This window comes from Lutra lutra, chromosome 3 (genome assembly GCF_902655055.1).
Source record: "Lutra lutra chromosome 3, mLutLut1.2, whole genome shotgun sequence".
In the NCBI taxonomy this organism is placed as follows: domain Eukaryota; kingdom Metazoa; phylum Chordata; class Mammalia; order Carnivora; family Mustelidae; genus Lutra; species Lutra lutra.
The window spans coordinates 200207203-200219699 of record NC_062280.1 but is presented as its reverse complement, the minus strand read 5'-3'; positions in this window follow the sequence as shown (position 1 = coordinate 200219699).

Here is a 12497-nt window from a genome sequence, read left to right as displayed (position 1 = left end):
GGCCGCCTCCCATCTGGCAAGCAGAGGGGACTCTGGGGGTTTGTACAGATGGAAGGTTTCTATAGATGGAGGGTAGGGCAAAGAAGTTAGAAGCAAAAGAAAAGGATTATTCCAGGCAAGGTCTTTTCCTAGGGGGACAGGCAAGGAGTCCCATTGTGCAAATCACCTCATCTTCCTTGGAGGGGGTTGGGGAGGCCAGGTGGCAGATTCGCTGGCACCTGTCGGCAAATTCGGGGGCGAGGGGTGGGAACTGCGGTCACGGGTTTGGGGACTTGGCCTATGTGGCGCCAGGTCCAGCTTGTGGTTTTCTCTTTAACAAGTGTTGTGGTTGACGGTTTGCTCTCACTCAGCTCTTCCTTTCTCTGGGCCTCCACGGTTTCAGATAAGACATTGGTTGTCACTCACGCTGGTTCTTTCTAATAGGCTGTGCGTCATTTCTCCTTTGTCTTTAAGAGGTTTTATTTTTATGTGGCTTGGTGTGGATTTTTTCTTTTTTAAGTTTATCCTGACTGGTGTTCACTCAGCTTCTTGAATCTGTAGGGTGATGTCTTCGGTCAAATTTGGGTCGTTTTGGGCTGTAAGTGCTTTTTTCAGTCCCCAGTCTTTATTCCTCCCTTAAGGGACTCTGATGACAGACATGCAAGGTCTTCGTTACTGTCCCACAGACCCTGAAGCTCTGTCCATTTTCTTCCGTCTGTCTTCCCTGTTGCTCAGATGGGGTCAATGCCATCAGCCAGGCCCTGGGTTCACCGGCACCATTCCACTTTCGAGCTCATTCAGCCTATGTTCATGTCTGTTATTGTACTTTTCAATCCTGTAGTTTCTACTTGGTCTTTAGAAAAAAAAAACACTTCTATTTCTTTGTTGAGATTTTCTATTTTCCTCATTTGTTGAAACAGTTCATAATTGTTTCATAGAGCATTTTTGTTGTGGTTGCTTTAAAAACCTTGCCAGACAATTTTACTACCTAATTTATTTTGGTGTTTATGTGAGTTTATTAGCTGGGACTCAGGGAAGCTACTCAAATCAGAGGCCAAAAGCTCCAGCAGAAGGAAGGAGGGGAAGGGACAGAAGCAGGGAGGTAAGGTAGTTTGTTCCATAGAACAGATGGCTCCAGCCAAGGAATCTCCTGGCTCGCTGTCTTACCTGATAACCCCTTACGTGAGCCAGTCTGCGCCGGATTGGAACTGAGCTCCCCAAGACAACTGCAAGCTGCCTTTAGCTCACTATGATACCAAGATCTCCTCCCGCGGGTGGGGTTTTCCACCATTTTTTGAGCACAGTGTATGCACCAGCCTGGAGACAAGCTCCCAGCTCCAGTGTCCTAAAACACCAGATAAAAGCTTCCTGAACTGGCCCAAGGGAGACGGGGCTTCAAGAGCAAGCTCCCTGTCTCCTTCCTTGTAACAAGTGATGAAAAGTTCTTTGCTCTCCACGCGTCCTTGGGTTGTATTCAATTTGATGCGCTCCAAGAGTTCAATTACAAGTTCATCCTCTTTCTCTTTTTTAAAATCATGTGCTTTTCCTGCTTCCTGTTAGACAAGTGATTTGTACTTGTATACTTTGGATATTTTGTTAGAAGATTCTTGATTCCTTTCAAGACTGCTTAGTTTGGGGGGCCTCTCTCAATGCAGTTACACTCTGCTTCACATTTCAGCAAGGTTCAAAATTTTAACGACTGAGCCACTCAGGCCCCCAAGGTTCAAAATTTTAATAAGCATGAATTTACTTTTTAATTAGAAAAAAGAAAACTCGGGGCACCTGGGTGGCTCAGCGGGTTAAAGCCTCTGCCTTCAGCTCAGGTCATGATTCCAGGGTCCTGGGATCGAGCCCCGCATCAGGCTCTCTGCTCTGCGAGGAGCTTGCCTCCTCCTCTCTCTCTCTGCCTACCTGTGATCTCTGTCAAATAAATAAATAAAAATCTTTAAAATAAAAAAAAGAAAGAAAAAAGAAAACTCAGTAAGGATGTGTATTTCATATTCCATGTGTGAAGCTGGAGGGCACCAGGGTGCATGTGAACTCCAGAGTTAGGGTAATGACCCACGCAGTAGTTAGTGGTCTTTCCTCTGGCCAGGACTGGCGGGGCTGGGGGAGCGGGCTGGTCTGCCCTAACACCAGCCAGCGCCAGTTTGCCTGTGTGCGGCCTCTGTGCCCACTGGGTTAGGACGTGCCCCTCTCAGATGCGCTCTCCAGCATCCAAGTGTTGTGTGCTCAGCGGCCAGAGTTGGATGCAAAGTTAGGGCTTCAGCCTACGAAGCTGGAATGTTCCCACTCAGAAAAGAAGACACACGGCAACACAATCCTGATGAATTAGTGAGCATTACACACGAAGACCTGGTTACGGAAAGTTTAGGTGTGCGATCTCAACGGGTCATTTCAGGTGGACAGGGATGCTCCAGAGGCTGACGGGTGCGTTCCTGGACGAACCTCGATCTGCCGCTGAGCCGGGAACCTCCGCAGACCACGCCTTTGCTCGGGGATGATGACTGCGGAAATCGTTTTATAGATTTCGACCCTTTGCTACTTTTCGATTTATCCTTGATTAAATTTTAATACGTGAAATAATACAGTTTCCCACACACCTGTAATGTCGAATTAGGCTTCATTTTAAAATAGATTCAGTGTAATGAAATGAGTCTCTCTGCTGGTCTTCCAGTGGAATCCTGAAAAAATGCCGACCCCGAAATCTACCCATAGACTTTCCATAGCCTTGTTCGTGGCCGTGATTTTCTAAAGTCCACCCGGTATTTTGAAACATTAACTTGGTTGAAACTTTTCCAAATTGTACAAGGGAAAGATGCTCGCTCTACGTTAGGGACTAGAAAGCTGACGGCGGCAGCGCTAGTGTTCCTGGAGCCATGTGGCCAGCGATGGGCGTGCTGCCAGGCTTTCTGAGGAGGTTTTGTTTTTTTTTAAAGATTTTATTTATTTATTTGACAGAGATCACAAGTAGACAGAGAGGCAGGCGGGGGGTGAGGTGGGGAACAGGCCCCCCGCTGAGCAGAGAGCCCGATGCGGGGCTCGATCCCAGGACCCTGGGATCATGACCTGAGCCGAAGGCAGAGGCTTTAACCCACTGAGCCACCCAGGCGCCCCCTTTCTGAGGAGTTTTGCAGGACACTCGGCCACCTCCTGCTTTCTCGTAGCCATGGCGGAGGGGACAGTCTTGCCAGCATCCGGCAAGCGAGCCGGGCCATTCCAACAGTGGCTTTTCTCAGGAAGGTGATGCCTGTGGCCAGTATAGAAGAGATTTATCTGTGGAACTATGGGAATTCTGTTAACGATATAATGCTCACTAGATTTATTCTGTGAAACTGGATGATTCAACTAAAATGCCGTTCCCGACTCGGGTAGCAATTCAGCCGTCTTGCCAGCAGAGGGCAGCACGAGGCCGGCTCAAGGAGGACGCTCAGCGCCGTGAGGGCCATCACCGGGCCTCGCTCCCGGGTCACCTGAAGCCCATCCTGGGCCCTGAAGGGCACCGGTGTCCTGGCACCAGAAAGTCGTGCAGGGTCAGCAGCAGGAGTCAGTCCCGTCCCCTGCGTGTTTACAGGATGGAGGGGAGAAAATTCTGAACCGAATACACATTTTCTCAACTACCTTTTCCATCGGAAATCTTGTCCGTAATTGAGAGTGTGATTTTCCTGCGTCAAATACACGGAACGCTGTCTCCGGAAATATCTCTGACTGTGTGTCCTGCAACAGGAGTCCCAGATCGTGTCCCGAGAGCCACGAAAACAAACCAACCAGCCCATCGTACAGCAAGAGCAGCTTTATGACATCGTAAAAGTCAATTAGTAACTTTTTTCTAAATATACAATTTTACATTGAGATTTTTAATATACGATTTTATACTGACTTCTTACTCTTAATTTTTTGACAGTGTTAATGTAAGTAGTATGAATGCATCTTACACACCATTACTACTCGAATAAGGATTTTATTATTTTATTTTATTTTCAAATAAGGATTTTAAATTTAAATTTCAAGTGGTACCTTGAACTTCTATTACAAATCTGTACTTAGGTAGTGAGCTCGTGAGCTGTAGCAGGAAGACACATGAATTCTAGCCTCTGTCTGGCCATTTCCTGCTACGTGAGCTCGGGCAAAGCACAACTTCTCTGATCCTTGGTCTCCTTCTTTCTAGAACAGGGACCCCAGTTCTCGCATCAGGGAGGTTTGCTGAGGAAAACGGTCTCACTTAGAACTGTCTGTTACGAGTATAACTGCGGCCCCAGGCAGACGAACGGGGTTTGTAAGACTTTGGCTCACGTAGCCCCTTCCCCGGTATTTATCGTGGCCACCCACGCTGCAGACCAGGAAGCCACGATTTCGAGCGCGCCCGTGCCTTTGCCACAGTCGCCCAGACGGCCCATGGCAGAGCCAAGACCTATAGCTCTTCTTCCAGCTCCAAACCCGTTCCCTTTCCACCTCCTGGTACCACACTGTCACGTTTGCGGAGGGGCCTGTGGAGGCATAAAGACCACGGCCATCCCCAAACCTCACGAACTTTCCATCAGGTTGGCTAAGTGAGAAACGCAGCTTCAAGTCGACGTTTTCAGTAAAGACTTAGGGCAATTGTTCAACCCAAATTCAGGGCTTTACAAATAGGCTTTCCCAATGGTTTGGGTCCAAAGCTACTTTTAAATGGCTTTAGTGTTTCTTACATGTAATAAAGAAAAATCTGAAAATGAACTGGATATCCAAGACTATGACGAGGGAAATGGATAGCACAGACGACGAGAGTCCACCGGCACAGAGCGGGATGCGGCCGTTAATGGGGCTCAGTCCTGTGTGATGACAGAGACATGAAGTAGATCACTGGGTGAGATGGAAGGTCACAGAGAGTGTGTGTGGTACAAGTCTAGGTGTAGGTTCACACACGCACCGTGGGGGAGAAGCCTGGGTGTGTAGATGCTGAACAAGTTGTGGTGACGACCCCTGCAGCAGAGATTATGTCCATCATTATGGGCTGCACAGTGTTTCCTGGTTTCTCAATTTTTCTTTCTTTTTTTATTTTTAAAGATTTTATTTATTTATTTGACAGACAGAGATTACAAGCAGGCAGAGAAGCAGGCAGAGAGAGAGGAGGAAGCAGGCTCCCCGCGGAGCAGAGAGCTCTATCCCAGGACCCTGAGATCATGACCCGAGCCGAAGGCAGAGGCTGTAACCCACGGAGCCACCCGGGCACCCCGGTTTCTCAATTTTTCAGTGTACATTCTTATCTCGGAAACAGAAAACAATTAATTATTTTTTATTATTTAAGTATAGTTGCTATACAATGTAATACTAGTTTCAGGGGCTCAATGATCCTGCCCATTATACCATGCCCCTCGCAGGTGTAGTCACCGTCTGTTACCATGCGACGTCACCACACAGGACTGACGATGTCCGGATGCTGTGCTTTTCATCTCCCTGACTCTCTTGTTTTGTAACTGGAAGTTTGTGCCCAGTCCTTCACCTGGGTGCCCATCCCCCTCCGCCTTGCAATGGCCACTTTGTTCTCTGTACTTCTGAGTCTGTTTCTGGTTTTCGTGGGTTCATTTGTTTTGTTTTGAGTCCACATATAAGTGAAATCATGATATTTGACTTTCTCTGGCTTATCTCACTTAGTAAAATACCCTCTGGGTCCAGCCATGTTGTCACAGATGGCGAGATCTCATCCTTTTTTATGGCTGAGCGATCTTCCATCACATAGATCTATGCACACGCACACACCATCTGTATCTCTCACGTGTGCGCACACGCACACCACGACCTCTTTATGCGTCCACCCACCATGGACACTGGCTGCTTCCACAGCTCGGCTACTGCAAATAAAGCTACAGTAAACACGGGGTGCGTGTTTGTTTTCAAAGTAGGGGTTTGGGTAGACACCCAGTAGAGGAATTACTGGGTCACAGGATACTTTTATTTTTAATTTTTGGAGGCCCCTCCGCACGGCTTCCCACAGTGGCTGCCCGGCTTGCACTCCCGCCCACGGCGCCGAACGTTCCTTTTCCTCCTCAGCGACACCTGTTGTTTCTTTTCTAGACTCGAGCCATTCTGGCAGTTGTGAGGTGGCATCTCTCTGTGGTTTGTTTCTTAAGACTTTATTTACTTGATGGAGAGACAGTGACAGAGGGAACAGGAGCAGGGGGAGGGGCAGAGGGAGAAGCAGGCTCCCGGCTCAGCAGGGAGTCCGGCTCGGGGCTCCATCCCAGGACCCTGACATCGCGACCGACCCGAGCTGAGGGCAGACGCCCAACCAACTGAGCCACCCAGGCGCCCCTTGCTGTGGTTTTAATTTGGATTTCCCTGATGATCGGTGATGTTGAGAATCTTTTCATTCGTCTGTTGGCCATCCGGATGTTTTCTTTGGAGAAATGTCTGTTTAGGTCTTCAGCCCATTTTCCCATCAGATTATTTGGGGTTTGTTTGGTTTTTTGGTATTGAGTTGTATCAGTTCGTTATACATTTTGGATACTCTTTACTGGATAAGTCATTCGCAAGTAACTTCTCCCATTCGGCAGGCGGTCTTCTCGTTTTATTGATGGTTTCCTTCAGTGTGCAAAACCTTCTGATTTTGGTGTAGTCCCTATAGTTTATTTTTGCCTTTAATTTAATTAATTAGCTAATGAACTAAAATAGTTTAAAATGAATTTTTAGAGAATTGTGTATATATAACATTGCCAATAAAATCAAAGTAAATTTGTAGGCAAATATATGGAGATTGTTTCCCAGACTAAAACATGCCAAAGGAAAGCCCTAGAAAGTGAGCTGAGAACCGAAGGCCTCAGAGCCCAGGGACTGTGGGCGGTAGGGGAGCTGGGGGAGTTAGCGGAGGTGGGGAGGTGGATGTGGCAGGGGGAAGGCTAAGGAAACCCCCCAGACGCTAGAGCACTGGACTTGGACTGGGTTTTCTTCACGCAGGAGGGTGGGGAATCCTATCCGTTCATCACTGAAACGCTTCCAGGAATCCTGGAACTGACGCTTAAGCAGCTTTTACCCGTCCACTGCAGGACAGTCCGCCACAGGACCCCGAAGGCGGACGGTTGCACAGCTGGCATCAGCGTCGGGATGTCATCCCGGAGCAGAGCAAGCCAGAGAAAATCCCCAAAGCTGACCAAAGATTCCTTCCCTCCACTCCTTTCTGGCTTTCCTTTCTCTCCTCTGCTGCGGCGCCCGTGACCTTTGACCCCATCCTGTCAACCAAAGATAAAGTTAACTGTGATCAATTTGTGGGTTTTATTAGCATTTAGGATTGTTATGTTGAATCCTTAACAGCTTCTGAATTTAAAAACGGAGCAAAACAAACCTACCAAATGTAGAGAATCAGTTACTAAATGAAATTGTCGGGAGAAAACAAAGACCGGGTTTTAGATGAGTCAACAGAGGAAACAGCGCACCGCTAACGCAGAGGCTAACAGGGCTGTGCCCGGAGCTCAGGGGTCTCAGGTTCGCGATGCTGCAGGACGACGGCAAGGCGAGGTCAGGTTTCACGGGACACAAAGGGTCAGAAATCAGTAACATAACTGCAGTTGGGGTTTTTGGGTTAGAAGGAGTTTGGGGAGTGAACGGACTCGCCCTTGCCCTTGCTTGGGGCAGAGACCATAGCGCTGGGGCCTTCCTCCCACACGCCTGACAATGACCTGACAATGACCGGGCTTTGAAGCAGCGGGTGGGCTGTGCTCCGTGAGACCTCGCCTGGGGCTTCCTGCCGCCTCCCGCCTCCCGTTATGTGACCTCACACACTGGTTGCCGTCCTGGGGCTGTTGGTGCAATCGAAGTGTTGGTGGAACGCACAGGGTGAAGTTCCCTCGGCGCGGCTTCTGTGCCCTCCGCCAGCCACAGTGGTCCCTTCCCCAATGCGTCCAGGCGACATTCCGCTCCAGGGACAGAGCGGTGCGGCTGGGCGTGGGGCTCCGTGGTCGCTTGAGCTGTCTTGTGCGGCCCAGCAAACAGGAGATCGTGACCGAGAACAAATGCTTTTCTCCCCGCTGCAGAGAGGAGCCGAGTTCCGCTGATGCCAGGGTATTTATAGAAATAATCGCGCCGGCCAGCGACTCCTGTGCTCCAAATCGATCACGGAGCACAAAGCTCCCTGATTCCCAATGTCTGCGAGGCCTCAGGCGGCCGCGCGGCTCCTTCAAGAGCTCACAGCTGAGGGTTTTGAGGCCGAGAGAGGCTCTTCATGTCTGCATTATTAACTCGGTGAAGCATTCGTCCCAGCAAAAGGGGAATAAGCCCTCTAATCATCCGGAAAACTAATTAACTTCTTTCTTCAAATGCCTTATCAGATCTCTCCTGTGCAGCTTTCCCTGAGCTCCTGGGGACCGAAACGCAGCACACGAGCGGTTATCAAAGTCCATGAAGCCGTCAAAAATGTCTTTGATGCGGGGGCGCCTTTGGGGCGCTGATTCACTGTGGACTTGAACCCTAGGTGCCCCCAGCTGTGAACTTGGGCAAGTTACCTGTAACCTCCCGTCGCAGCTTCCCTTCCGCCTCCGGGAAGCCGAGCCCCGGACGGGCGTGCGACCTGTGGAGGCGAGTGCCCCCCGCAGCCCTGGGCTCACAGAGCTGTCCCCCGACTGCCACTGCTCCCGCCACGGAGCCAGGACACCCGCCCGAGGTGACTGGAGTGGCCCAACGGAAGCCCATGACCCCACAACTCAAGGACACTGCATTCCCTGCGGAGCCTGGGGGGTCACGAATTTGGACAGAGCGGGTCTGGGTCCTAGAAGCTCAGCACCTGGGACCCCGCCTGGGACATCAAACTGGGTTTGGGGGCGAGCCTGGCCCTGCAGGAGCTTTAGCAAAGGCTGGAAGCCGGGAAAGGAGAAGACACACCCTCCTTGTTTGTCCCCGGGGCCAGTGAGAAGGGCCAGACCCACTGTCACCTTAGCCTGAACGGTGCTGTCCTGTCCTTAATCTCCGAGGTAGGTTTCATTTTCCAAATAGATCAGCCAGACCCGTGCTGACCTGGGACCCCCACATCCCAGAGGTTACTCATCAGCTGGGAGACGCAGCCTTCTCCCCCATTCCTTTCCCCTTCTCGCTCCCACAAAGCTCAGTCTTCCACCGGTACCCACCCCCCCGCTGAGGGAATGGCAACGTTCAACCAGTTTGTGAGGAAAAAAGTCCGTGGAAGGAGCACCGTTCCGTGGGGAGTTGTGAGGTGCGAAAGAGAATTCTGTGCTCAAACAGATGTTTCCTCCCCATCATGAAAAACCATTTATAGTCCCTTCCTGGGGCGCCTGGGTGGCTCAGTGGGTTAAGCCGCTGCCTTCGGCTCAGGTCATGATCCCAGGTCCTGGGTTCAAGCCCCACATCGGGCTCCCTGCTCAGCGGGGAGCCTGCTTCCTCCTCTCTCTCTGCCTGCCTCTCTGCCTACTTGTGATTTCTCTCTGTCAAAAAAAAAAAAAAATTGTATTATAGTCCCTTCCTTACAGTGTTTTAAAATTAATTCAGGATACGTTTGGAATTAAAGGACGAGCATTCCAGTTGAACAACATCCTAAGAAATTGCATGTGCTTCGCAAACTGTAAATAGAGACCCAAGCAGCAGGATAAACGACGACAGGCCAAAACGGTTCTCAGAAGGAGGGGTGAGGGCTCCTGCCTATGTGGAGAGAAGCAGACATAGTCTTCAATCCCAGTGATATTTATAGCAAAGCCTGTCAAATGTCAAGCTTTGAAAATCAATTCCAATTTTTAAAAAGTGTTAAGAAGAAACACTATGTGCACATGAAACAAGGTAACAAAAGGACAGTGTCTCAAAAGACTTGACTCCTAAAGCAATTTATCCATCCACATACAATGGTTAAATGACATTTTCCTGAAATATATGAGTTTTCAAAGCCTAATTGGAGTTTCTTTCTGTTGATCTGATGTCAGAACAATAAATCATTATGATCTCAAAAAAGAAATGTGAATATCAATTTATAAATTAATTGTAATTTGAAAGCTCGTTCATGAGTCTCAGTCAATCAGGCGTGAGAAGATCTGAGCAGCAGAGGTGCGTCCCTGTGACCGCACTGCCCACGAGGCTTCCGATGTAGACAGCCCGAATGCAGTTTTCCCGCAGCGTCGCATGGGACGTGAAAGGTAGTTAGTCTCTGTCAGGGCGAAGGGAGACAGACCTGCCCTCTCGTGCGGAGTAGCCTGCGCACAGGGGGCAACCAGACCGAAGGGCGACAGGCAGAAGCTGTGGGCCACAACATCCCGCGCAGCCCTGTCTCAGACGAGGGCCCTTTTTACAGAAAAGATGAGAGCCCGGTACGTGACCATGGAACGTACAGTCTCCTCCCGCTATGCCGTCACCCGGGGCCCTGGACCGTGTAAGCTGTGGACCTCGGTTATTAACAGCGTGTCCGTGCTGCTCACGAGCTGTAACAAATACACCCACTGAGGCAAGATATTACTAGCAGGAGACACGGCGTGCCAGGGACGGGTGCCCACGTGGGACTTCCTGTGCCCTCGACTCAATATTTTTACCAATCTAAAACGGTAGTACAAAACATGAAGCAAGCCCGTTAATTTCCAAAAACTCACGATGATGAGCGGGTGTCGAAGGGGGACGGGAGCCAAGGGAAAGAGGTGTGGGGGGTCGAGGCCGGAGCGATGCGGGTGGGTGGGGTGGTGGGGATGTAGCCCAGAGTGTGAAGTCCACGCACAGTGGCACGTATGGACTGAAGCAGACGGCACGGAACGGGGAGAACACACAGATCTCCCTCGGACACCAGTCTTGTTCAGTCCATGCAGACACCTCCTACTTAGGGACGCAGAGCCTAGCTCCCCACGCCGAAAGCGTGGGCAGCACATGTGGACAGGAAGAGAAGAGTGACTTTGCCCCGGAGAAACTGGACCATCATGACCTCAGGCTCGCGATCAAGGTCCATACCAATGGTGCGGAGTCAGGTGCACAGAACGCACCCACGCGGTGCACCTAGGCTTGGGCCTGAATCGGCCGACAGGGCCCCTTCCATTCAGCGTAATCCGGGAGACGTTTTGGCTTCAGTGTACCGTCGTAGTACATTTTCTCTTGTTCCTCTTGCTCTCTGGTCATTTTTATCTCTTTTTGTGGAGGAAAATTTTTCATTCTATATTCTTTCTTCTGCAGTTTGGTAATCAATACATTCTGCAGTGGTTACTGGGATTTGATTAAGTCTGACTGATCAAAGTCTGGTATCAATTAGGACTCTTGCCTCTGCAGGGCATTTTGAAGACAGGAGAACACGTACTTAAGATTTATTTATTGATTTATTTGGTGGGGGCAGGGAGAGCACGTGGAGGAGAGGCAGAGGGAGAGGGAGAAGCAGGCTTCCCGCCGGAGCAGGGAGTCCGATTCGGGACTCGACCCCAGGACCCCAGGATTGCAACCTGAGCCAGAGGCAGACTCCCAGGCACCCCAGGAGAAGACTTTTTTTTTTTTTTAAGATTATTTATTTGACAGACAGAGATCACAGGTAGGCAGAGAGGCAGGCGGAGAGAGAGAGAGAGAGAGAGAGGGAAGCAGGCTCCCAGGGCGCCCGGGGGGCTCAGTGGGTGAAGCCTCTGCCTTCGGCTCAGGTCATGATCTCAGGGTCCTGGGATCGAGCCCCGCATCGGGCTCTCTGCTCAGCGGGGAGCCTGCTTCCCCGTCTCTCTCTGCCTGCCTCTCTGCCTGCTTGTGATCTCTCTCTCTCTCTGTCAGGTAAATAAATAAAATCTTAAAAAAAAAAAAAAAAAGCAAGCAGGCTCCCCACTGAGCAGAGAGCCCAGTGCGGGGCTCCATCCCAGGACGCTGGGATCATGACCTGAGCCGAAGGCAGAGGCTTTAACCCACTGAGCCACCCAGGCGCCCCACGAGGAGAAGGCTTTAGTTACATGGACCGCCTGGTTGATTTGGAAGGTCATTTTTCATTTTTGTGTCTCTGTCGCAGGCTTTCATTCCTTCCTCTGGATTACTTGCATCCTGTGGAATTCCAGCTTAATTACTGTTCTAATTGTTTCAGGCAATCAAGGGTTTCAAGGCCATTCTCAGCAGGCGGCGGCGGTTTTACGCTCCGGATTTTGCAGGTCTGGCTGACTAGCGGTTTCACAGTGACTCTGATGTCTCCGCCCCACATCTCAGGGTCCCTCTTCTTCTCAATTAATGACCTGCCCTTAAGAGAAGAGTCTTGGCATGACAGTGCGTCCAACTTACGTCATAATTTACAACCTGAACAGTTGAGTCTGGGGTCTGGCCCTCAGTTCTGACTATGTCGGGTGTGGACATGACTTAAAAATAAGTAAAAAAATCTTAAAAAAAAAAAGAGGGGCTCCTGGGTGACTCAGTTGATTAGGCATCCAACTATTGGTTTCAGCTTGGGTCATGACCTCAGGGTTGTGAGCTTGAGCCCCACTTGGGCTCCCTGCTCAGACCACAGTCTTCTTGAGACTTTCTCCTTCTCCCTCTGGCCCTCTTCCCACTCATGCACTCTCCCTCTCTCCCTCTCAATAAATAACATCTTAAATAAATTAAAAAAAATAAGAGCT